This window comes from Solanum pennellii, chromosome 9, assembly GCF_001406875.1.
Source record: "Solanum pennellii chromosome 9, SPENNV200".
Lineage (NCBI taxonomy): Eukaryota > Viridiplantae > Streptophyta > Magnoliopsida > Solanales > Solanaceae > Solanum > Solanum pennellii.
Window position 1 is genome coordinate 69,381,098 of NC_028645.1, and position 26,262 is coordinate 69,407,359.

At 32.9% G+C, this 26,262-nt stretch overlaps 1 long non-coding RNA gene and 4 pseudogenes across 1 annotated transcript; 3 read left to right on the forward strand and 2 right to left on the reverse strand.

Moving 5' to 3' along the window:
• Positions 1–3,214, forward strand: part of LOC107030332 — a 4,331-nt pseudogene extending 1,117 nt beyond the window's left edge.
• Positions 3,215–3,505: 291 nt separating this feature from the next.
• On the reverse strand, positions 3,506–6,147 carry LOC114074067 (annotated as a pseudogene).
• Positions 6,148–12,708: 6,561 nt separating this feature from the next.
• LOC107030333 lies at positions 12,709–19,046 on the forward strand (annotated as a pseudogene).
• Positions 19,047–19,444: 398 nt separating this feature from the next.
• Positions 19,445–20,039, reverse strand: LOC107030931 (annotated as a pseudogene).
• Positions 20,040–24,081: 4,042 nt separating this feature from the next.
• On the forward strand, positions 24,082–24,730 carry LOC114074005. The gene is made up of 2 exons (XR_003574549.1): positions 24,082–24,180; positions 24,433–24,730. It is a non-coding gene; the product is annotated as an uncharacterized LOC114074005 (long non-coding RNA).
• Positions 24,731–26,262: the final 1,532 nt, after the last annotated feature.

The window sequence follows — 26,262 nt, forward strand, 5'->3', positions numbered from 1 at the left end:
TATTTGGAATGGTTGTAGATAATTAAACATTAGTTACCTGTTTTATAATGTTTAATTATCCACAACAAAAAAATAACCAATGTAATCTAAAAAATTGAGATTTTAAGAGGGTAAAGTGTACGTTGACTTTACTACTACCTAGGTAGAGAGATTATTTATGATAGACCCTAAGCTCAAGATAAAAAACAGTCATAAGTAGTATAAAGAAAGAAATAGCATAATGAAAAACTTAAAGCAAGATACTATAGACAATCTTACAAATCAACCTTAACAAAAGTAAAACAAACAATGTAAAACAATAATTGAACTACAAAAAAATAAATGAATAATAACCAAACATAAAGGTTGAAGGAGATAAATAGTAGGAATTTTTAATTTATATCCAACTACATTCACAAGTTTAAATGGAGCTGCATTGTATATCTATTGACGCAGAACTATCGTGGATTAACTAGCACACAATCACAAACAAAAAAAAGTAGAGAAGAGAATAATAAAAGGATTTTAATGAAGTTCAGTTAGGCCTACAGAGAGAGTTTTCTACTGTGAAAGAAAAGATGAAGCTTACAATACTTAAGAGTCTCTTAGCCTACATTGTGTATCATATACCATGTTATAGGATCCATATCTATCTCCCCAATATATAGATCCCCAGTAAATGCCCAACCTATTTTCTAATCCTATAAAAGTAATATTTTCCTTTTCGAAATCTATTAGGACAAAGGGTCTTCTAAACCAATAGGAATTATAGTATCCTAAAATAAACAAGGGAAAAATTTAACACATAATTAACATATATATTTTTGGTATGAAGACATAGGATTAGTGGATTCATATCAACTTTTATATTTCTTAGCATTCTTGTAAGTACTACACTTTTTGTTCTTTTGTGATTTTCTAAAGGTACCAACATATCCTTAATGTTGAAGTATACATTGTTACCAATTCGGAAAAAAAAGTTACCAAACTCAAAGAGAAGAAACTATAAGGATAATACTACGACCCTAATTTGCGATCGTCATAATCCCTTAACTATAAGAAATAAGTGAAGAAACACTTAACTATCTAACTTACCTTCTACCCTAATTTGCGACTTCCATAATCCCTATCTAAGGTCGTGTCCTTGGTAAAATTAAGTTGCGATATATCGTGTCTAATCTTATCTCCCTAATGTTTCATTGGCCTACCCTGCCTCTCTTGAAACCATTCATAGCCAACCTCTCACACTTCTGCAGTATATCATTTATGCATCTTCCTTATACGTGTCTGAACCATCACAACCTCTTGTAATGACAACCCTGAAGACCATTTTTAAAAAACTTTTGGAAAATTCATCATTTTGCCCCTCTCGATAGTTGTCCCAAGTCATGGTTTTCAGTTTATGATGTTGGTTTTAAAATTGGATTGGGAACTTCAGACTTTTGGAAGTTTTAGAGTTTTTGAGACCTCAAGTTGTTAAAAGTAGGTTTTGGCAACAATCGGAGCTATGAGTCACGGAAGGAACTTTAGTCTGTCCCATCAGCTTTGGAATGCAGAATTTGGTCTAGAAGTTTAGTTGTTTTCAAATATGGAGACCCTTTCGTGGATTTGAACACTCGAATTTGAATTTCGACGACACCATTACATTTAATTTTGATTCCTACGTGAAGTCTTGTTTGAATTTTCAGAGGTTCCAGGGGAAATTTAGTGTTTTTGAGTAAAAGTTATTTTATTGCTTCTTAAACAGATACTGGGTCAAGGAGACTTCGTATACGTGTCCCTACATTCATTGAGTCTGGAACGTTAAGTTTGGTTGGGTAGCATATCTAGTTTGTGTATGTGCAAATTTTGAATGAATCCTGAGGGTTCATTAGGTGATTTTGTTGAGTCTTGGTGTTTGCTGATATGTTGTATATGATTCTCTTTAAGTATTCTTTGCATCATGAGGCTCTTAGAATCAATTGCATTGGTATGTGGTCTTGTGCTTCACGATCGCGTGGAGGATGTTGCAATCACAATACCATGTTGAGCATCGTCATCGTGTGTCCTTTTGTCGCGATCTCATGGTCAACTTATTTGTTGACTAGCATTAGCCATGGCAATTGACAGATATGGGGTCACAATCGCAAAGGGTAAAAGTGAACTAGATAGTTTTTTTTAAAAAAATCGGCATTCATCCTCATTTCACCATTTTTGTACATTAGAAGATTGGTAGAGGCTATTTTAAAGGAACTTTTCGAGATTCTTTAATTGGGTAACGAGTTTTAACTCCCCATCTTTATTACCACTACTTACTTCAAGATTTTATTACCCCATCAGTAGAGGCTATTTGAGTCCTAATTTTGAAGTCAAATTTTGTGAACTTTCTCAAGAATTCGGATTTTTAGGAAAATGGAGATTTAAGCTTGGTTTCGTATTCATTACAAATACCTAGTCAGTCCACACTGATTTCTATCTTTTCATATTTGAAGTGAATTTTGTCCATGATTACACAGTCTGTGCACGTAGTAAGGGACAGAGCTTAATTGAAAAATTACACCATATAGATAGGGAAAATGATTTTTTTTTGCATATCTTTAAGTTGTTGAATCTGCTTGGCATAAAACTTTTTCTTTGAATCCCCATTTTTTTTCCTTTATTGAGGATGGAAGACTTACATAATATTGATTTTGACTCAGATATGAAAGAGAGGACTACATCTGCAGGGACAAAAATGCAGCCTTTATTGTCTGATTCTTCCTTCAGAGCCATTACTTGTAATGATGGTAACCGAATCTGTAGCAGTTTAGCAGCAGAAAACCCTTTTACGGAGACCAGATTCTGTGATCTCTGTTGCAGTGAGTCTGGATTTTGCGGAGACTGTTGCTGTATACTTTGCAGCAAGTTTATAAGTCTGGACTATGATGGGTACAATTAAATTTGTTGTGAAGCAACAGTAGTTTCTGGACACATATGTGTACATGTTTCCCATCTAGAGTGTGCTCTACGAGCTTACATAGCTTGGAGAGTCGGAGGAAGCATCAATTTGGATGCAGAGTATCTCTTTCGATACTGTAATTCAAGGATGGATTTGGTTCCACATGCTTCGAAGCTTTTAAACATTTGCACATCCATTGCTTCTTATGCTGACATCGAGAAGATTTTGAATGTTGGCATTCATATTTTGCGTGGCTCACAAAAAAGTATTGCAAAAGAATTGTTGCATCGTATTGAATCAATCAATGTAAAGGTATAGCGCTAATTGATTAATGGTACTTTGTTTCCTATGATGCTATCTTTTTTTTCCAGTTTTGAGTCTTACAGTTACTAGAATGGCCAATTTGATAATCTTTTCAACTTATGAAAGGAGTCAGTATTCAAGATGCATTCAAAAAGTAAAGTTGTGTGGATAGCACTGGTAACTTCTCTGTCTTGTCATTGTCTTGTTTGTATATATGTATTTGAGCAAGATATTTCAGTATGTGCAAATGTTGTTATCTTACTTTAAGTATTGTCTATTTCATGATACAAATATATTCATATATGTCTATTTCCGTACTTCCCATTGTCCACAAATGCCAAAAACACTTGTTGCAACTAAACTGCAATATACAAGAAAATAAAATTGGAGAGCCTTGTAAAAAGTACAAAAGAGGAAATAAATAGCTTATTTAAAAAGAGTTTGGAACTTTTGTGTAATCAGCCTAAAGAGAAAGGAATGGATCACTCATGGATCTCTTGTGGGGTGGTGTTTTGGTCAATTGCGTTAATAACATCTCCTGGCATAGAGAGTTCTGCCTAGCCCGTAAGGCATAGAATTGAATGTCACATCCATGATTTATCTCACCACATTAGTATAATTCTTTTCGAATGATAGTCAAGTTATAATTGGCCGACTGTTGATTTCTTCAAGTCGGCTACATTAGAGTTTAGAAGATTAGATAAAACAACATATTGTATAACGAAAAAGAGATAAAAGACACAGTTGATAAAGAATTCTATTCTAGTTCGGATCACGCCTAATCCAGTCCCCTTGAGTTACAAGGGTTTCCTTAGAGCTTGAATGTGTATGATTAGACAGATGGCCTGTTCTGAACTCCTTGACCAGAAAAATTCCAATTTACTTGTCGATCACATCCTCTACTCTTATAGTTTTCTTTTCACTAGTAAACTATTTTGAGTATGGTGATAAAAGAGTGACTATGCTTTTGGTCAAGGGAAATTGCGCTATCAAAGTAGTCGAAACATAACCTTATTCATTCAGTACCCAAACTTTATATACTACAGATAAAAACAACCTACAGCTTAACTTAACCTACTACCGGAATTCCAAAAAGTAGGGGAGTCTAAAACAGTATTAGTTAGTGTATCTAATAATTACAGTAATTAAATCTTAATACTTCTGTGATAATGATCTGCTTTTATATTTCTTGCTGCTTCTTTACCGTTGCTTGGACAGAATTAAATTGATATCAATTCGCTGATCTTCAACTGATCTCTGATTTGGAATGTCATTGAGATTGATTTGAGAAGAAGAGAAGATGTGCAATCTTCTTTTCTGATTTTCAGTGTTTTGCTCTTAATGTAACCCAAGGGATTTTCTTGCTGATATTCAAATTTGTCCGACTTTCCTTTTCTTTCTTGTGGTTAGCGTGTGCTCTTTTTCCTTCATTCAAATCTATCATAGACAAGTCATTCTTTCTTGATTCATGCCTTCTTTTCACAGATTTTTGATGTCTCATTTTTTTTGGCGCAGATCATTTAGGAGTGGTGTTATCATTAAAATATAAGTTAATGAAGCTAACAGCACGTGTTATTTGTTCTCTGCCTTTAGCAATACTGCTCAGATTTACCGGAGCCTATCTGTTAGTCTGATATATTCAGATAGATATTGTCGCTATTGTCCTTGTGATTCTTCTTGTTGGGATTGATATGCAATCATATTTTCTAATGATAGAATATGTCTATATGTTGTGTCTTTCGTATTTCTGGAAGTCTGGTTTAGTACTCAATTTGCTATTCTTAACGAATCTTGTGGCAGTTAATACCCTACTCTATTTCTAATATCATGTAAGATTCTTTTAATCCTTCAATTTTTGGACAATGGTTTTCATGAAGTTAATTTCTTGATTTTGCAGCTAACTCTGGTACCTCGCAAGATCAAAATCTCAGTCAGAAGCAAAAGACACTGGATGATTTCAATATCCCTGAAAACTTTGATCGCAAAGTTACCCTATGCTAATTAATTGAAGGTAACAAGTATTAAGTGAAAAGAGCAATTTATTCCGGACACCATTTTGGTATATTGCTACAGGTGCATTTATACATTATGAGAATATGCTCAAACAGAAAGAGCCCAAGTTTGTTCATTATTTGGCTATATACCTTGTTGTTTAAGTAAACATACATATGTATGTTATAATTGGCAAGGAATTGTTGTTTCGCATATGTACCATTTCAAACAACTTTGGACATGTGGTGTTCAAAGTTAGTCTCGACAAAGTTTAACTTTATACAATGTTTGAAGTTTTATGTGGATAAAGTTGATGTATATCGTATATATGGTTGAAGTTTAAGTATTTTTGTGTGAGAAAGCATATACTCTGATGTACTAGTAGTTTGTTTAATTGATTCATAAAATGTGAAAATGTATTGTACAAGAACAAGTTCAGCGTCTCTCCAAACACCTCTAGATCCATTATCAAACTCTCCACGGCCTTGGTCATCCTTGGGCACCATCACTATCAGCACCTCCAATATGTATCCACATTCAATTCATGCTCATCCTCACCGTATGCATTTCCCTTTCTCACAATGATCTTCCTTACCCCTGCAGGATGAATCTTCTACTGCCAGTGTTCTCACTTGTCCATCCCCAGCTCCTTCTAGTTCGATTTTTGCCATGAAACAGAAGAATCCTTCCTTCTCTTCCACTACCACATCTGCATTAGAACGGAACGACAATTCCAAAAAGTAGTTAAATATGTGAGGAAGTCTCCGGAGTTTCTTCATTGCGGAATCAGGAATGTGTTGTTGCCGTTCTGAAAAATTAGAATGAATTCTACCAATTGTTAGGGGTTGAATTGAAACGATAAGAAGATGAAGAAGACAAATGTGGAAAAGGTTCAAAATTCTAATAGCGCAATTTGGGATTCTATTGACCCCTGAAAGAATGATTGATAATTGCATTAGTTTTTTGGTCTGCAAAACACATTGCGCATATACTAAATTAATGTTAGTTAGTAGATCATCTTGTATTTATCTCGAATTGAACTTATTATCATTAATTAGATATTAACTTAGGATAAAAATAATTAATTACCAAAATTTTTTGATAACTAAGTATTTGAAGTGACATATAATTATTGGAGTGATATAAGTAATTGACGTAAATTAAAAAATCCATTACATTTCTTTGATTCTTTATAGACTTTTTTCGAAAAAAAAATCGGATAGATTGCTCTTATATTGTTTTCACATATAAGCAAATCAATCAAGAACGAGGAAAATTCCTATTTAAATTGTAACAATATATTTGTATTAACTCATATCAAATACTGCCAATTTTCAAAGAATGTAGCATTTTTAGTATTATAATTTAGAAGGAAGGAAAAAAATTGACGAAAACCTTCATTTGGTTTGAATAGCACGATTTTTTTTAAATTTTTTTGATGTGCATAATTGGTTTTGTCATTCCTTTTGACACCACATCAGTTCGTTAGGTGACTTTTTTTGTATCTCTGATCTTTTTATAATTTTTTGATGTAGTGTTGTTGCTTCATTTGTAATTCTATTTATTTTATATGGGCATGGGTATATCTTGTAACGAATATATATTTGTGAAGTTATTATAAGTTTTGTTGCCTCTCATTACGCATTTGCTTTTATCAGTATACTCTTCTTTTATTTTCCTTTTTTATTAGGTATCTAAATAGATCAAAACTTCAATGTTTTTCTGTGTGAATACTCCAGTAGGCCAAATTCATCTCAATTTAACATGTTCAAGAAGTAAAATCTAAATAACATTAACCTGCAAAATTCCTTCGTGCTTACTTTCTCGATTCTTTTGTATATTGCTTTTTTTTTTGTCTCTATGTTTTAGGGTTCTTGTTATCTAGTAAAAGACACTTTCTTGTAATCAAGTTCCCAACATAGTTTTTGGTGAATATAAAGTGAAAAGATTACAATAGTTATTTACCTAAAGAATAAGCTCATAAATATACGGTCTATCTTCTTACGGATCAATATTAGATTTAAGGAATGAAATATGTATATATTACTATTAACAAAAATTTTTATTATTTTACCATATTGTATATGGATCATTGTTTCTATTATATGATCTTTCTAACTACCTAAATCACCCACAAAAGAATCTTCCTTGAGTTAACGCGATATATATATTGATGTTATTAATATCTCTTCTCTTGTTTTTCGTTTTATCGTTATTCTGTTTAAATTTTCTCTTTTTCATTTATGTACTATTAATCCCACATTCATTAGTACTCTCTCCTTTTCCAAAAGAATGTCCTAGTTTGACTTGAAACGGAGTTTAAGAGAAGAAAGAAAAGTGTTTTATCTTGTGGTTCTAAATTAAAGTTATGCCAAATGTACCAAAATATCCTTTAATCATGTGTTATTAAACATGTAACGAGGAAAGTTAAAGTTAAAGTTAAAGTGTTGCCAAAAAAGCAAAATAGCTCATTCTTTTTTAAAACAAACTAAAAATAAAATAGGGACTTTCTTTTTTAAACGGAGGGAGTATTGCTTTATTATATATCAATAAAATCCGAAAAGTGATATATCCACTCTCTTCCTTAACCATTTAGAAAATATATGTTCATAATTTTAAAAAAATCAAATTATATGCTTACACTTTGTATAAATTATAGGGAAAATGCATAAGTACCCCTTCAATCTTTGCCCGAAATTCCAGAGACACACTTCTACTATACTAAGGTCCTATTATCCCCCTGATTTGATTTTATAAACAATTTTCTGCCCCTTTACGACCTACGTGGCACCAACTTAAAAAAAATGTCAACACACGTTGGACCCACAAGATAGTGGCACGTAGTCCAATAAAGGGAAACACTTCATGATGCTGTGGAGAAGGTATTTCGCTTGCTGAAAGACTCTAGCATTGATATTGGTAAGTTGTGCGTTGCCATGATAGGAATCAAGCATGTTAGAATGAGAAAAATTTTGATAATTGACAAATACAGGAACATATGAAAGAAACAGGTTGTGCGACGTGTTCCTTATAGACCGAATCCGACTTGGATAAGGAGAACGTCAAGCTCGCAAACTAGAAGATATAAAGCTATGGAAGTATTGATTTTTCGACAGGCAACCAGTACAGAAAGTTTTCTTTTTAAAAAGGAGTTCGCAACCAAGTTGAAAAAGGAATTAGCGATCAATAATGTTTTATTATTTAATTAAGGAAAGTTTTGTGGCAAAACATAAGAAACATTTTGTGGAAGGTTTTTATTATTTAATTAAGGAATGTTTTGTGGCAGTATACTACCTAATTTTAGTTGACTTCTACAAAGACTTCATGCAACAAAGTTAAAGTTGAAGGAGTTGAAGATGCGGCAAGACGAGTTTCGCACAATGTAGGAGTCCTACGCTTGAGCTTCCAAGTTTTAAGAGAAAATTAAGCAGAACATAAGTAGGATTTCTTATTGAAATAGGTTTTGGATTCAAGTTCAAATCTATAAATAGAACGATAGTTTCGCTGGAGAAAATTGCACACCTACATAGAGAGAAGATCAAAACACGATCAAGAGGTTTGACAGAGTTTTGATGTTTATCGTGAGTGTTCCAATTTTTGAGGAAAAAGTTGTAAGATTGTTATTAAGAGTTTTGATTACAATCGAGTGTGTGTGTAGGATTCATCTAACAAGTTTGAGAAACTTCACAAACGGTAGAAGACTTAAACCTGGGGATTTTTTGTCTTGGGTAGCTACAATTAGAGTTTATAATTTCTTAGCTAGGAACTAGAGTTTATAATTCCTCTAGGAATTAGAGTAATAATTCCTAGAGGTTACATAGGTTTGCAATCTTGTGTTGAAACTTGGAGTTTAATAAAGTGAAGTTAATTTCTACAGAGGTGTAGATCGTCGTTTTTACCCTTATGAGTTAGGGTTTTCCGTGATAAAATATTATTTTATTATGTTATTTGCTTCAAAAAATATAACTGTTGTAATCTGCAAAGGAACATATAAAATATACTTGTTCCTTAAGCGAATTTGGGGGTCAGAATTCAGAATTCCAATAAAGCAGAAAGGTATCTCAACATTCAATCGCTTGATTAAGCAAGTTGACTCTCTTAAAAGTGGAGTGAACTCCTCCAACAATTAGCTTGTTGTTACAGTTTAGACCTCTTACTCAAGTTTCTCCAAGAATGTGGAATGTTCATACAACACCTTTTACGAAAATGTGATCAACTCCCTCAAGTACTTTTAGGTTAGCCATTAACTTTTGTGGTTGCACCTCTTTCTTTATCTCTATATCTCAATAGGAGCTTGTCCCTCTCTATCTTTTGGACTACTGTTTTCCTTAACTCTTACACTACTCTGGTTTCTAATGTCTATGCTTTAATATAGTCTGTTGTTTAGATATTCTTTTTGATTATGACAAAGGAGGAGAAAACAATTACATCCCTCTCTATGAGACAGGGGAAGCTGCATACATCAACAACATCTAACTTTATGGAAGTATAATTAAACTCTCTTAGTATAATTGACTATCCATATAACTATTAAAATTGTGATCAAACTTGTCATTATCAAAAAGGTGGAGATTGTTAACTCCATATGGTTAGTTGATTTTGAAAATAGACTCATAATCTGTATCTCAATTTTCGTAGGTCACAAATCTAAAAATGGAAGTCATCAGCACAGACGACTTCAAGAAGGAAAAAAATATTTCATTAAAATACAGAGATGCATTGGAAAGGAAAGCCTCAAATCTAAGGGACAAAAGAAGGAAAGAAGCAAGAATCTCACACTCTTGGCAGCAATCACAATTAACTCATCAAGAAATGGGAAGAACCACAATTCAAGACACAAGATAAAGAGAATGATGATCACACAAGGACAATATCAGATCAACACAAGAAAATCAGAAGAAGCGATGAAAAAACGAAGAACCACAAATCAAGCCACAAGATAAGAAGTCTGATGATCACACAAGGACAAGATTAAATCAGCACAAGGAAAGATGAAGAAGCGATCTACTACAGATAAACTAAATTGCCTCAATCAAGGACTCTCTAAAGTAATCTTTGATTGAGATAAAATCCCATGGGTTATTTCCTTATAAAGAGCAGAGGTTATCATCTATTTATATCGACCTAGATGTAAATTGCGAAGCACGCAACTCTACTTGAGCTTAGCAAAAAGGTTTCTATTGTCTTTCATAAAAATTTGTAAACACTTGAGTTATAAAATTGGAAAGAAAAGAGAAAAGAAAAACATCTTAGTGCAGGTATACAAGTTGAGACAGTGTCAAGGTAGAAATCTGATTTGCATATCAGACATATTAAAAGTTCAATCATTGGTGTAACAAAAAATATCTTTTCAACGCTCTTAAGTAAAACCCTTGAAACCCAAGGGGACTGGACTAGGCACCACATTAGTGATACGAACCAGGTTAAAATTTTGTGTGTCAACTATTTACTGCAACTTTCTGTTATTGTTTATTATCTTACTAACTTGCGGGTGAGTCAACTATCGACTACTCATAGCTCACTAAGTGAATTTTTAATTCACCCCCACCTCGCTTGAATATCACTTAGTATTGTATAAGTGTGTATATGAGATTTCAGGCATAGGTTGAGGGGGAATTGTGCATTTTCCCTAAGTTTTATGCTTTTGGTTTTTATTTTGAAGAGAGGATTTTGTATAGTTTATTTAAATGGAAAGTGCGGTAGCATATAATATTATGTTGCTCTTTTTCTATCTTTCTTCTATATTTTTCTTTGAGGTATCGAATATATATACTCATGTAGATTGTTGCTTGACATCTTTTTCTGAATTAAAATACAGTGCATACTATATACAATCAACTATTCAAATGATGTGTGTGTTTAATACATATATGGTGATAGTTTATGTAGAAAGAAAAAAAGTTAACTGGTAATGCCAGTGTGACTTTGACCATTACATTATTTTTTTAAAAATAGATGTCCTTTTTTACCGTCAATCGGCTATCGATAAATTGGACCTTCACCAACAAGATGAAACAAAAGTCCATGTAATCAAACAAGTGAACTATTAAGATTTATTTTCTCTTGTCCAAATTAAGTGAATTGTCAAAAGTTTTTTTATAGTTCAAAATAAGTGAAATTTTCAAAGTTCAAGATAATTGTTAGTAGGATTTTTGTTTCCATATCTATCCTTTCTTTTAATGATGTTATTAACTACTTTACCTCTGTTAAGAGAATAATTTAAGAATATTAATTAAAAAAATGAGTCTTTAATGTTGTCCGTATATATTTTTGTTTAAAAGGAGAGTTATATCCTAACAATTCACTTAATATATAAACTAGAGGAAATACGATTCATTTTCCCAACACATTTGTGAAAACATTGAATTAATTATATTCAAAGAATGATACAATATAATTACTCTTTTAATTATTGATCGTTAAGGAATGTAACAGGTGTGTACCAATTCACACATGAAGGGAGTATAAAAGTTTTTGAATACTAAAAAAAAACTTATTACAGCCTTCCCATTTCACAAGGCCGTTTTAGGGTTTTGATTTTTTCTTTTTCCTTTGCTTTTGAATTTTATGTTTGTCGTGTTTGTCTAGGATTAGCAAGAGAACCAGTTTAGTCAAACCCCTAATCTCTCAGGTATGTTCTCCAATTCAATCAGGGTTTTCTGTTAATTGATATACTTGTCCTCAATTGTTAAAAAAATATTGTTTTTTCCCTTCAAGTAGGTAAATATACTCATTTGTGTTAGAAGCCATTTATTGTCTTCATTACTCCATATTAATATCATGTTCTTCTCGATTGTATCAATGGTATCAGAGTCATCCATACCGAAATGTATCAAGTTCAGATTACTATTTGTAAACAGTTAATCTGCAGTTGGTAGATGCACTTATAGCATTGGCTTATAGAGATTCCGAAATAAATTTTGAGATAAATACTAGAATGTACACCTAAGATTTGAATGTCAAAAACTAATTTGGAACCCCATTGGCCACTACACTAGTATCTTCCCTTATGTCAATGAGATTTCAACAATTTACACATAACTAGGAAGATCGGGTCTGCCATAATTGCACAGTATTTTTTTCAGTGAACGGGTCTAATTGACTACATTGCGAGAAACTAGTTCCGCCAGTAAATAAAAGCGCTAACTATCACTACCCATCCTAAATGGAATTGTCTCCTATAAATAATAAGTTTAATTAAACATATAGTTGAGCTAATTGTTTCCTTCTACAACTAGGGGTAAAGTAAATTCAAAACATAGCATTAATGATAGGAAACCGATAAAGTGTTGTATAAATTCAAATGTTTTATTTTCAAGAATGCTGCACTATACAAGCATTCTGCTGGTCATACTGCCAATACTTGTAGTTCTTTCATTTATTTCCATATGAAGTATAGTTTTTATAGCCAAAAACAGTTTGCTTTGTGATCTGGACTTTGACATTTCTTTTCTTTTTTGTTTTTCTATGATTTTAGACTTCCATTGGTATCAACAGAGTAAGAGATTTCCAGCTAAATGTCAGCCAAGGAGGAGGTTGGGGAGAGTCTTGCACTTGTTGTAGATAATGAGAGTTCATCTAAAATCAATGAAACAGGGCTTCAACTGTATCCAGTTTCTGTGTATGAATATGGTGAAGGTTTACCATATGCTCCTATGGATTGGCCAAATGTTGGTGATAAGTGGGGTTTGAGGACAGGTAAAAGAGCTACATACTCAGGCACCTTCAAAGATAGATATATGTATCTTCCGGAGCGTTTTCAGGCACCGAAAGATGGAAAGAAAAATGCCTTCTGAAGTAAGACTTCAGTTAAAAAATATCTCCAATCTGAGTATCCTGGTATGGATATCGATCCATTCTTTAACTCATTCAGTTGGATGATTCCTTTAACGCAGTCGTCAAGCTCAAAATGTTATCTTCAACAAGGCTCTTCGGTATATATCATGTAGACATTTATTTAGTTGTTTGCATCAACTAAACGAAACAGTAATAACCACATGGCTCACTGCATATACTGAACTTCCAAATAAATTTAATATTTACAGAGTTATGTGTAAGGACCGATTCTAAATCACCTCTCTCTCCCCCTTGGCTTTTACATTTGTATTTTTGACCATAGACTTTTTTCCATCTCTAATCTTTACGTAGAATTTTATTTGTTTCCATTTCTGTCAAACGTGAATGTTATCATACTAGTTACAAGTACTTGCAGTTTACCAAACAAAATGTGAAAATTTGTATAATGCTGCTAGGAGTAAACTTTGTTATGTTCTCATATTTAATGAGAGTATTTAATATTTCTAATACTCTTCGAGAAGTATATTGAACATCCATTAATTACTAAAGAGAACAATGGATGTAGATCATTATCCAATGACTCTACCTACAGGTAGTATATATTTTTTTTTTTTTAAGCTTTGAGGTTGCTCATTTTACTTTAGAAATTATTAGGGAAGTCATTGATATCCATTTTTGGTTGTCTAACTGTGTATTGTAGGAATCAAAATATATAAAAGTGTAAACACAATTGTGTTGTTCGTACTGAAAGTATTTGGAATGGTTGTGGATAATTAAACAATAGTTACCTGTTTTATAATGTTTAATTATCCACAACAGACAAATAGCCAGTGTAATCCAACAAATTGAGATTTGAAGAGGTTTAAGTGTACTTTGACCTTATTACTACCTAGGTAGAGAGACTAATTTATGATAGACCTTCAGCTAAGTATAAAAAAGGTCATAAGTAGTATAGAGAAAGAAATAACATAATGAAAAACTTATAGCAAGATACTTTAGACAATCTTACAAATCAACCTGAACAAAAGTAAAAGAAACAAGGTAAAACAATATTTGAACTACAAAAAGAAATAAATAATAACCAAACTCAAAGGTTGAAGGAGAGAAATAGTAGGAATTCTTAATATATATCCAACGTTATTCACAAGTTTAAATGGAGCTGCATTGTATATCTATTGGCGCAGAATTATCGTGGATTAAGTAGCACACAATCACAAAAAAAAATAGAGAAGAGAATAATAAAAGGATTTTAATGAAGTTCAGTTAGTCCTACAGAGAGAGTTTTCTACTGTGAAAGAAAAGATGAAGCTTACAATACTTAAGAGACTCTTAGCCTAAATTGTGTATCATATACCATGTTATAGGATCCATATCTATATCCCCAATATATAGATCCCAAGTAAACTTCCAACCTATTTTCTAATCCTATAAAAGTAATATTTTCCTTTTCCAAATCTATTAGGACAAAGGGTCTTCTAAACCTATAGGAATTATAGTTTCCTAAAATAAACAAGGGAAAAATTCAAGACATAATTAACATCTATATTTTTGGTGTAAAGATATAGGATTAGACGATTCATATCAACTTTTATAGTTCTTAGGATTCTTGTAAGTACTAAACTAAGTTCTTAGGATTCTTGTAAGTACTACACTTTATGTTCTTTTGTGATTTTCTAAAGGTACCCAACATATCCTTAATGTTGAAGTATACATTGTTACCAATTCGAAATTTTTTTTTATCAAACTCAAAGAGAAGAAACTATAAGGATGATACTACAACCCTAATTTGCGACTACTATAAGCAATAAGTGAAGAAACACTTAACTATCTAACTTACCTTCTACCCTAATTTGCGACCTCCATAATCCCTATCTAAGTTCGTGTCCTTGGTAAAATTAAGTTGCGATATATCATGTCTAATCTTATCTCCCTAATGTTTCATTGGCCTACCCTGCCTCTCTTGAAACCATTCATAGCCAACCTCTCACACTTCTGCTGTAAATCATTTGTGCATCTTCCTTGTATGTTTATGAACCATTACAACCTCTTTTAATGACGACCCTGAAGGCCATTTTTAAAAAAATTTGGAAAATTTATCATTTTGCCCCTCTTGATAGTTGTCCCAAGTCATGGTTTTCAGTTTGTGATGTTGTTTTTAAAATCGGATTAGGAAGTTGAGACTTTTGGAAGTTTGAGAGTTTTGGAGACCTCAAGTTGTTTAAAGTAGGTTTTCACAACAATCGGAGCTATGAGTCACAGAAGGAACTTTAGTCTGTCCCATCAGCTCTGGAATGTAGAATTTGGTCTAGAAGTTTCAGTTGTTTTCAAATATGGAGACCCTTTCGTGGATTTGAGATCTTGAAGTGGAAGTTTAAGTATAATTAAGCCAAGAGTAGACTTAAATCAACATTTGGAGTTTGAACGCTTAAATTGGTATTTCGACGACACCATTAGATTTAATTTTGAGTCCTACGTGAAGTCTTGTTTGAATTTTTAGAGGTTCCAGGGGAAATTTAGTGTTCTTGAGTAAAAGTTATTTTATTGCTACCTAAAAAGATACAGGGTCAAGGAGACTTCGTACACGTGTCCCGACGTTCATTTAGTCTGGAACGTTAAGTTTTTTTGGGTAGCATATCTAGTTTGTGTATGTGCAAATTTTGAATGAATCCTGAGGGTTCATTAGGTAATTTTGTTGAGTCTTGGTGTTTGCTGATATGTTGTATATGATGCACGTTAAGTATTCTTTGCATCGTGAGGCTCTTGGTCGCGGTCGCATTGGTATGTGGTCTTGTGCTTCACGATCGCATGGAGGATGTTGCAATCACAATAGCATCTTGAGCATCGTGATCGTGAGGCCTTGTGTCGCAATCGCATGGTCAACTAATGAGTTAACTAGCACTACTCATCGCAATTGAGAGGTATGGGGTCGCAATCGCGAAGGGTAAAAGTGACCTGGATATTTTTTTTTCAAAAAATCGGCATTCATCCTCATTTCTCCATTTTTGTACTTTGGAAGCTTGGAAGTTGCTATTTTAAAGGGACTTTTCGAGATTCTTCAATTGGGTAATGAGTTTTAACTCCCCATCATTATTACCCACTACTTAGTTCAAGATTTTATTACCCCATCAGTAGAGGCTATTTGAGTCCTAATTTTGAAGCCAAACTTTGTGAACTTTCTCAAGAATTCAGATTTTTAGGAAAATGGAGATTTAAGCTTGGTTTCCTATTCATTGCAAATATCTAGTCTGTCCACACTGATTTCTACCTTTTTATATTTGAAGTGAATTTTGTCCATGATTACACAGTCTGTGCATGTAGTCAGGGACGGAGTTTAATTGAAAAATTACACCATATAGATAGGGAAAATGGTTTTTTTGCATATCTATAAGTTGTTGAATCTGCTTGGCATAAAACTTTTTCTTTGAATCCCCAATTGTTTTCCTTTATTGAGGATGGAAGACATACATGATATTGATTTTGACTCAGATATGGAAGAGGCGAATACATCTGCAGGGACAAAAATGTAGCCTTTACTGTCTGATTCTTCCTTCAGAGCCATTACTTGTAAGGCTGGTAACCGAATCTGTAGCAGTTTAGCTGCAGAATATCCTTTTACGGAAACCAGATTCTATGATATCTGTTGCACTGAGTTTGGTTTATACAGAGACTGTTGCTGTATACTTTGCAGCAAGCTTCTCAGTCTGGACTATGATGGATACAGTTACATTCGCTGTGAAGCAACAGTAGATTCTGGCCACATATGTGGACATGTTTCCCATCTAGAGTGTGTTCTACGAGCTTACATGGCTGGGAGAGTCGGAGGAAGCATCAATTTGGATGCAGAGTATCTCTGTCGATACTGTGATTCAAGGATGGATTTGGTTCCACATGTTTCGAAGCTTGTAAACATTTGCACATACATTGCTTCTTATGATGACATCGAGAAGATTTTGAGTGTTGGCATTAGTATTTTGCGTGGCTCACAAAAAGTATTGCAAAAGAATTGTTGCATCGTATTGAATCAATCAATGCAAAGGTATAGCTATAGCGCTAATTGATTAATGGTACTTTGTTTCCTATGATGCTATCTTTTTTTTCCTGTTTTGAGGTTTAGAGTTACTAGAGTGACCAATTTGCTAATAATATCAGCTTATGAAAGGAGTTAGCATTCAAGATGCATTTAAGCAGGAAAGTTGTGTGAATAACATTGATAACTTCTCTGTCTTGTCATTGTCTTGTTTGTATATATGTATTTGAGCAAGATATTTCAGTATGTGCAAATGTGGTTATCTTACTTTAAGTATTGTCTATTTCATGATACAAATATATTCCTCTATGTCTATTTCCGTACTTCCCATTGTCCACAAATGCCAAAAAACTTGTTGCAAATAAACTGCAATATACAAGAAAAGAAAATTAGAGAGCCTTGTAAAAAGTGCAAAAGAGGAAATAAATAGCTTACTTAAAAAGAGTTTGGAACTTAGGTGTAATCAGCCTAAAGAGAAAGGAATGGATCACTCATCGATCTCTTGTGGGGTGGTGTTTTGGTCAATTGCGTTAATAACATCTCCTGGCATAGAGAGTTCTGCGTAGCCCGTAAGGCATAGAATTGAATGTCACATCCATGATTTTTCTCACCACATTAGTATAATTCTTTTCGAATGTTAGTCAAGTTATAATTGGCCGACTGTTGATTTCTTCAAGTCGGCTACCCTAGAGTTTAGAAGATTAGATAAAACAACATATTGTATAACGATAAAGAGATAAAAGACACAGTTGACAAAGAATTCTATGCTAGTTCGGATCACGCCTAATCCAGTCCCCTTGAGTTACAAGGGTTTCCTTAGAGCTTGAATGTTTATGATTAGACAGATGGCCTGTTCTGAACTCCTTGACCAGAAAAATTTCAATTTACTTGTCGATCACATCCTCTACTCTTATAGTTTTCTTTTCACTAGTAAACTATTTTGGGTACAGTGACAAAAGAGTGACTATGCTTTTGGTCAAGGGAAATTGCGCTATCAAAGTAGTCAAAAGATAATCTTATTCATTCAGTACCCAAACTTTATATACTACAGATAAAAACAACCTACAGCTTAACTTAACCTACAACCGGAATTCCAAAACAATAGGGGAGTCAAACAATATTACTTAGTGTAACTAATAATTATAGTAACTAAATCTTAATACTTCTGTGATGATGCTCTGCTTTTATATTGTTTGGTGCTTCTTTACCGTTGCTTGGACAGAATTGAATTGATATCAATTCGCATATCTTCAACTAATTTCTGATCTGGGATGTCACTGAGATTGATCTTAGAAGAAGAGAAGTTGCGCAATCTTCTTTTCTGATTTTCAGTGTTTTGCTCTTAATGTAACCCAAGGGATTTTCTCGCTGATATTCAAATTTGTCCGACTGTCCTGTTCTTTCTTGTGGTTAGCGTGTGCTCTTTTTCTTTCATTCAAATCAATCGTAGACAAGTCATTCTTACTTGATTCATGCATTCTTTTCAAAGATTTTGGATGTCTCATTTTTTTGGCGCAGATCATTTAGGATTAGTGTCCTCATTAAAATATAAGTTAATGAAGCTAACAGTACGTGTTATTTGTTCTCTGCCTTTAGCAATACTACTCATATTTATAGGAGCCTATCTGTTAGTCTGATATATCCAGATATATCTTGTCTCTATTGTGCTTGTGATTCTTCTTGTTGGTCCTGATGTGCAATTATATTTTCTAATGATAGAATATGTCTATATGTTATGTCTTTCGTATTTCTGGAAGTCTGGTTTAGTACTCAATTTGCTATTATTAACGAATCTTGTGGCAGTTCATACCCTACTCTATTTCTAATGTCATGTAGGATTCTTTTAATCCTTCAAATTTTGGACAATAGTTTTCATGAAGTTAATTTCTTGATTTTTCAGCTAACTCTGGTACCTCGCAAGATCAAAAGCTCAGTCAGAAGCAAAAGACACTGGATGATTTCAATATCCCTGAAAACTTTGATCGCAAGTCACCCTATGCTAATTTATTGAAGGTAACAAGTAGTAAGTGAAAAGAGCAAGTTATTCCGGACAACATTCTCATAAAAATGATTTGGTATATTGCTACTGGCACATTTATACATTATGAGAATATGGTCAAATAGAAAGATCCTAGGTTTGTTCATTATTTGGCTATATACCTTGTTGTTTAAGTAAACATACATATGTATGTTACAATTGGCAAGGAATTGTTGTTTTGCATATGTACTATTTAAAAAAACTTTGGACATGTGGTGTTTAAAGTTAGTCTCAACAAAGTGTAACTTTATATAATGTATGAAGTTTTATGTGGATAAAGTTGAGGTATATCGTATATATGGTTGAAGTTTAAGTATTTTTGTTTAAGAAAGCATATACTCTGATATACTAGCAGGTTGTTTAATTGATGCATAAAATGTGAAGATGTTAACTATTGTACAAGAACAAGTTCATCGTCTCTCCAAACACCTCTAGATCCATTATCAAACTCTCCACGGCCTTGGTCATCCTTGGGCACCATCACTATCAGCTCTCCATCCACAAATACCACCGCGGCCAGCTCCGGCATAGTCGAAGCAGTCAATCTGTACCTCCATTATGTATCCACATTCGATTCATGCTCATCCTCAGCGTCTGCATTTCTCTTTCTCACAATGATTTTCCTTACCCCTGCAGGATGAATCTCTACTGCCAGTGTTCTCACTTGTCCATTGTCAGCTCCTTCTATTTCGATTTTTGCCATGAAACGGAAGAATCTTTCCTTCTCTTCCACTGCCACATCTGCATTAGAACGGAACGGCAATTCAAGAAAGTAGTTAAATATGTGAGTAAGTCTCCGGAGTTTCTTCATTGCAAAATCAGGAATGTGTTGTTGCCGTTATGAAAAATTAAAATGAATTCTACCAATTGTTGGGGGTTGAATTGAAACGATAAGAAGATGAAGAAGACAAATTGAAAAGGTTCAAAATTCTAATAGCGCAATTTGGGATTCTATTAACCCCTGAAAGAAAGATTGATAATTGCATTAGATTTTTTGTCTGCAAAAGACATTACGCATATACTAAATTAATATCAGTTAGTAGAGCATCTTGTATTTAACTCGAATTGAACTGATCTATCACTAAATAGATATTAACTTCGGATAAAAATAATTAATTACCAAAATTTTTTGATAACTAAGTATTTGAAATGACATATAATTATTGGAGTGATGTAAGTACTTGACGTAAATTAAAAAATCCATTACATTTCTTGGATTCTTTATAGATTTTTTTCTTAAAAAAACGAATAGATTGCTCTTTTATTATTTTCTCAAATAAGTGAGTCAATCGAGAACAAGGAAATTTCCTATTTAAATTGCAACAATATATTTGTATTAATTCATATCAAATACTGCTAATTTTCAAAGAATGTAGAATTTTTAGTATTATAATTTAGAAGGAAGGAAAAAAATTTACAAAAACCTTCATTTGGTTGGAATAGCACAATTTTTTTAATTTTTTTTTTGATGTGCATAATTGGTTTTGTCATTCCTTTTGACACCACATCAGTTTGTTAGGTGACTTTTTCGTATCTCTGATCTTTCTATAATTTTTTGATGTAGTGTTGTTGCTTCATTTGTGATTCTATTTATTTTATATGAGCATGGGTATATCTTGTAACGAAAATATATTTGTGAACTTATTATAATTTTTGTTGCCTCTCATTACGCATATGCTTAATCACTATACTCTTATATTATTTCTCATTTTTTATTAGGTATCTAAATAGATCAAAACTTCAATGTTTTTCTGTATAAATACTCCAGTAGGCCAAATTCATCTCAATTTAGCACGTTCAAGAAGTAAAATCTAAATAATAGTAACCTGCAAAATTCCTTCATGCTTACTTTTTAGATTCTTTTGTATATCGCTTTTTTTGTCTCTATGTTTTAGGGTTCTTGTAATCTAGTAAAAGACAGTTTCTTGTAATCAAGTGCCCAACATAGTTTTTGGTGAATATAAAGTGAAAAGATAAAAACAATTATTTACCTAAAGAATAAGGTCATAAATATACGGGCAATCTTTTACGGATCAATATTAGATTTAAGGAAAGAAATATGTATATATTACTATGAACATAAATTTTATTATTTTACCATATTGTATATGGAGCATTGTTTCTATAATATCAAGTTTCTAACTACCTAAAACACCCACAAAAGAATCTTCCTTGAGTTAGAGCTATATATATATATATTGATGTTATTACTATCTCTTCTCTTGTTTTTCGTTTTATCGTAATTTTTTTTAAATTTTCCGTTTTTCATTTTTGTACTATTAATCCCACATTAATTAGTACTCTCTCCGTTTCCACAATGATGTCATAGTTTGACTTGGAACGGAGTTTACGAGAAGAAAGAAAAGTTTTTAATCTTGTGGTTCTAAATTAAAGTTATGTCAAATCTACAAAAATGCCTTTTAATCTTGTGATATTAAGCATGACACGTGAAAAGTTAAAGTTAAAGTGTTGCCAAAAAAGCAAAATGGGTCATTCTTTTTTAAACAAACTAAAAATAAAATAGGGACTTTCTTTTTTAAACGGAGGAAGTATTGCTTTATTATATATCAATAAAATTCGGAAAGCTATATATCCACTCTCTTCCTTAAACATTTAGAAAATAAATGTTCATAATTTTTAAGAAATTAAATTATATGCTTACACTTTGTATAAATTATAGGGAAAATGCATAAGTACCCCCTCAACCTTTGCCCGAAATCCCAAAGACACACTTATACTATACTAAGGTTCTATTATCCCCCTGATTTGATTTTATAAATAATTTTCTACCCCTTTACGGCCTACGTGGCACCAACTTGAAAAAAATATCAACACACGTTGGACCCACAAGATAGTGTCACGTAGGCCAATAAAGGGAAAACCTTCATGATGCTGTGGAGAAGGTATTTCGCTTGCAGAAAGACTCTAGCATTGATATTGGTAAGTTGTTCATTTCCATGACAGGAATCAAGCATGTTAGAATGAGAAAGATTTTGATAATTGTCAAATACAGGAACATATGAAAGAAACACGTTGTGTGACGTGTTTCTTATAGACCCAATCCGACTTGGATAAGGAGAACATCAAGCTCGCAAACTAGAAGATATAAAGCTGTGAAAGTATTGCTTTTTCGACAGGCAACCAGTACAGAAAGTTTCCTTTTGAAAAAGGAGTTCGCAACCAAGTTGAAAAAGGAATTAGCGATCAATAATGTTTTCTTATGTAATTAAGGAAAGTTTTGTGGCAATACATAAGAAAGATTTTGTGGAAGGTCTTTCTTGTTTAATTAAGGACACTTTTGTGGAAGTATATTACCTAATTTTAGTTGACTTCTACAAAGTCTTCATGCGACAGAGTTAAAGTTGAAGAAGGAGTTGAAGATGTAGTAAGACGAATTCCGCACAATGTAGGAGTCCTACCCGCGAGCTTCTAAGTTTCAAGAGAAAATTAAGCAGAGCATAAGTAGGATCTATAGTTCAAAATAGGTTTTGGATTATAGTTCAAAGCTATAAATAGAGCGATAGTTTCTCTGGAGAAAACTGCGCACTTACATAGAGAGAAGATCAAAACATGATCAAGAGGTTTGAGAGAGTTTTGCTATTTATCGTGAGTGTTGCAATTTGTGAAGAAGAAGTTGTAAAATTGTAATATAGAGTTTTGATTACAATCGAGTGTGTGTAGGATTCGTCTAAAAAGTTTGAGAAACTTGACAGATGGTAGAAGACTTAAACTTGGGAGTTTTTTTGTCCTTGGTAGCTAGGAATTAGAGTTTATAATTTCTTAGCTAGGAATTAGAGTTTATAATTCCTCTAGGAATTAGAGTTATAATTCCTTAGGTTACATAGGATTGCAATCTTCTGTTGAGACTTAGAGTTTAATAAAGTAATGTTAAATCCTACAGAGGTTTTGGTCGTGGTTTTTACCCTAATGAGTTAGGGTTTGCCGTGATAAAATATTATGTTATTTGCTTCAAAGAATGTAATTGTTGTAATCTGCAAAGGAACATATAAAATAAACTTGTTCCTTAGGCGAATTTGAGGATCTGAATTCAGGTTTCCAACAAAGCAGGAAGGTATCTCAACATTCAATCGCTTGATTAAGCAAGTTGACTCTCTTAAAAGTGGAGTGAACTCCTCCAACAATAAGCTTGTTGTTGCAGTTCAGACCTATTACTCAAGTTTCTCAAAGAATGTGGAATGTTCGTACAACACCTTTTACGAAAATGTGATCAACTCCCTCAAGTACTTTTGGGGTGGCCATTAACTTTTGTGGTTGCACCTCTTTCTTTTTCTCTATATCTCAATAGGAGCTTGCCCTCTCTATCTTTTGACTACTGTTTTCCTTAACTCTTAGACTACTCTGGTTTCTAATGTCTATGCTTTAATATAGTCTGTTGTTTAGATATTCTTTTTGATTATGACAAAGGAGGAGAAAACAATTACATCCCTCTCTGTGAGACAGGGAGAGCTAAGATAGGGGGAGCTGCATGCATCAACAACATCTTACCTTATGGAAGTATAATTAAACTCTCTCAGTATAATTGACTATCCATTTTACTATTAAAATTATGAACAAACTTGTCATTATCAAAAAGGTGGAGATTGTTAACTCCATATGGTTAGTTGACTTTGAAAATAGACTCATAATGTGTATCTCAATTTTCGTAGGTCACAAATCTAAAAAGGGAAGTCATCAGCATAGACGACTTCAGGAAGGAAAAAAATATTTCATTAAAATACAGATATGCATTGAAAAGAAAAGCCTCAAATCTAAGTGACAAAAGAAGGAAAGAAATATATGATTGGAATAACTACAATTAAAGCCACAAGATAAGAAACATTTACCTGGGCTTTACTCAACCCAACTGAACTCAGCTGATTTCAATATAAAACAATGTCAATAAATGTAGTATAAAGAAAAGATTTATAACATTATTTTTAACTCTATGTATTTAGAAACACAATGATAACTCTGTATGTATGAAAAGATACAATATGAACAATGTAATGTATATAAAAATACAAATATTTCTAATGTCTTCCCTTAAGGTTGCTTGGTGCGGAGGGATCACCTATTAGATGTATACTGATTAAGTAACACTCTCCTCGTATCTGCCTCAGCCATAAGGTACTTTTAAACATGTTGCCTTGTCTTTTTTGATAAATAACATGTTACCTTTTATACCGTCTTGTTCAGTGTGAAAAACTTTCTATCTGATCTTGGGTATTTGCATCTCCTCGCTATTAATTTCTCGAGTATACCATACTTGAATCCATTTGATCTGACGGGCCTATAATACATCGCATGAAATTTTATAGCCTTTTCTTTTCTTCTTTGTCGTGTACTCTTCACTTTGTTTGCTTGGATAACTTGCTGCAGGAAGCACTGCGCTGGAGATAGCATTGAATAAAGAAAAAGTGCTGCAAAGGAAGGGGACGTAGCTTAGGCTGTAATTTTTATCTGCTGTTACGCTGAAAATGCGTTGCTTGAGCAAATAATCTGCAGTTTTCATGTAATGTCTTATGGTTTTGTGGATTGACAGTGTCATTAACATATTTAGATCCAAGTTATTTTTAACGCCATTATATTGCTTTCGACAGGAGAGGAAAATTTCATGGGTGTTTCGCTAATCCATTGAAAGTTACTCTCATCGATAATATGTATATATTTGGTTAAATTTCATGGGTGTTTCGCAAATACCCAAGATCAGATAGAAAGTTTTTCACACTGAACAAGACGGTATAAAAGGTAACATGTTATTTATCAAAAAAGACAAGGCAACATGTTTAAAAGTACCTTATGGCTGAGGCAGATACGAGGAGAGTGTTACTTAATCAGTATACATCTAATAGGTGATCCCTCCGCACCAAGCAACCTTAAGGGAAGACATTAGAAATATTTGTATTTTTATATACATTACATTGTTCATATTGTATCTTTTCATACATACAGAGTTATCATTGTGTTTCTAAATACATAGAGTTAAAAATAATGTTATAAATCTTTTCTTTATACTACATTTATTGACATTGTTTTATATTGAAATCAGCTGAGTTCAGTTGGGTTGAGTAAAGCCCAGGTAAATGTTTCTTTCGGTCAATCAGCATATAGAGGAAAGAAGCAAGAATCTCACACTCTTAGAAGCAATCACTATTAACTCATCAAGAAATGGGAAGAACTACAATTAAAGCCACAAGATAAGAAGACAGCTGATCACACAAGGACAAGATCAAATCAACACAAGAAAAGCAGAAGAAGCGATGCAAAGCGAAGAGCCATAAATCAAGCCACAAGATAAGAAATCTGATGATCACAAAAGGACAAGATTAAATCAGCACAAGGAAAGCAGAAGAAGCGATCTACTATAGATAAACTAAATTGCCTCAATCAAAGACTCTCTAAAGTAATCTTTGATTGAGATAAAATCCCATGGGCTTTTTCCTTACAAAGAGCAGAGGTTATCATCTATTTATATCGACCTAGATGTATAGTGCGAAGCACGCAACTTTTCTTGAGCTTAGCAAACATGTTTCTTTTGTCTTTCATAAAAATCTTTAAACACTTGAGTGATAAAATTGGATAGAAAAGAGAAAAGTAAAACATCGGAGTGCAGGTATACAAGTTGAGACAGTGTCAAGGTAGAAATCTGATTTGCATCTCAGACATATTAAAAGTTCAATCATTGGTGTAACAATGAATATCTCTTCAACGCTCTTAAGGAAAACCCTTGAAACCCAAGGGGACTAGACTAGGCACCACATTAGTGATCCGAACAAGGTTAAAATTTTGTGTGTCAACTATTTACTGCAACTTTCTGTTTGTGTTTATTATCTTACAAACATGCAGGTGAGTCAACTATTGACTACTGATAGCTGACTAAATGAATTTTTGATTCACCCCCACATCTCTTGAATATCATTTAGTATTGTATAAGTGTGTCTATGAGATTTCAGGCATAGGTTGAGGGGGTATTGTGCATTTTCCCTAAGTTATATGGTTATAGTTTTTATTTTGAAGAGAGGATTTTGTATAGTTTATTTAAATGGACAGTGCAGTAGAATATAATATTATATTGCTCTTTTTCTTTCTTTCTTCTTCTATATTTTTATTTGAGGTATCGAATATATATATTTTTTAAATTGTTTATATGATACAATTTTTTGACTTGATTACTTTTTATTATTACGTGTATATATATATATATATATA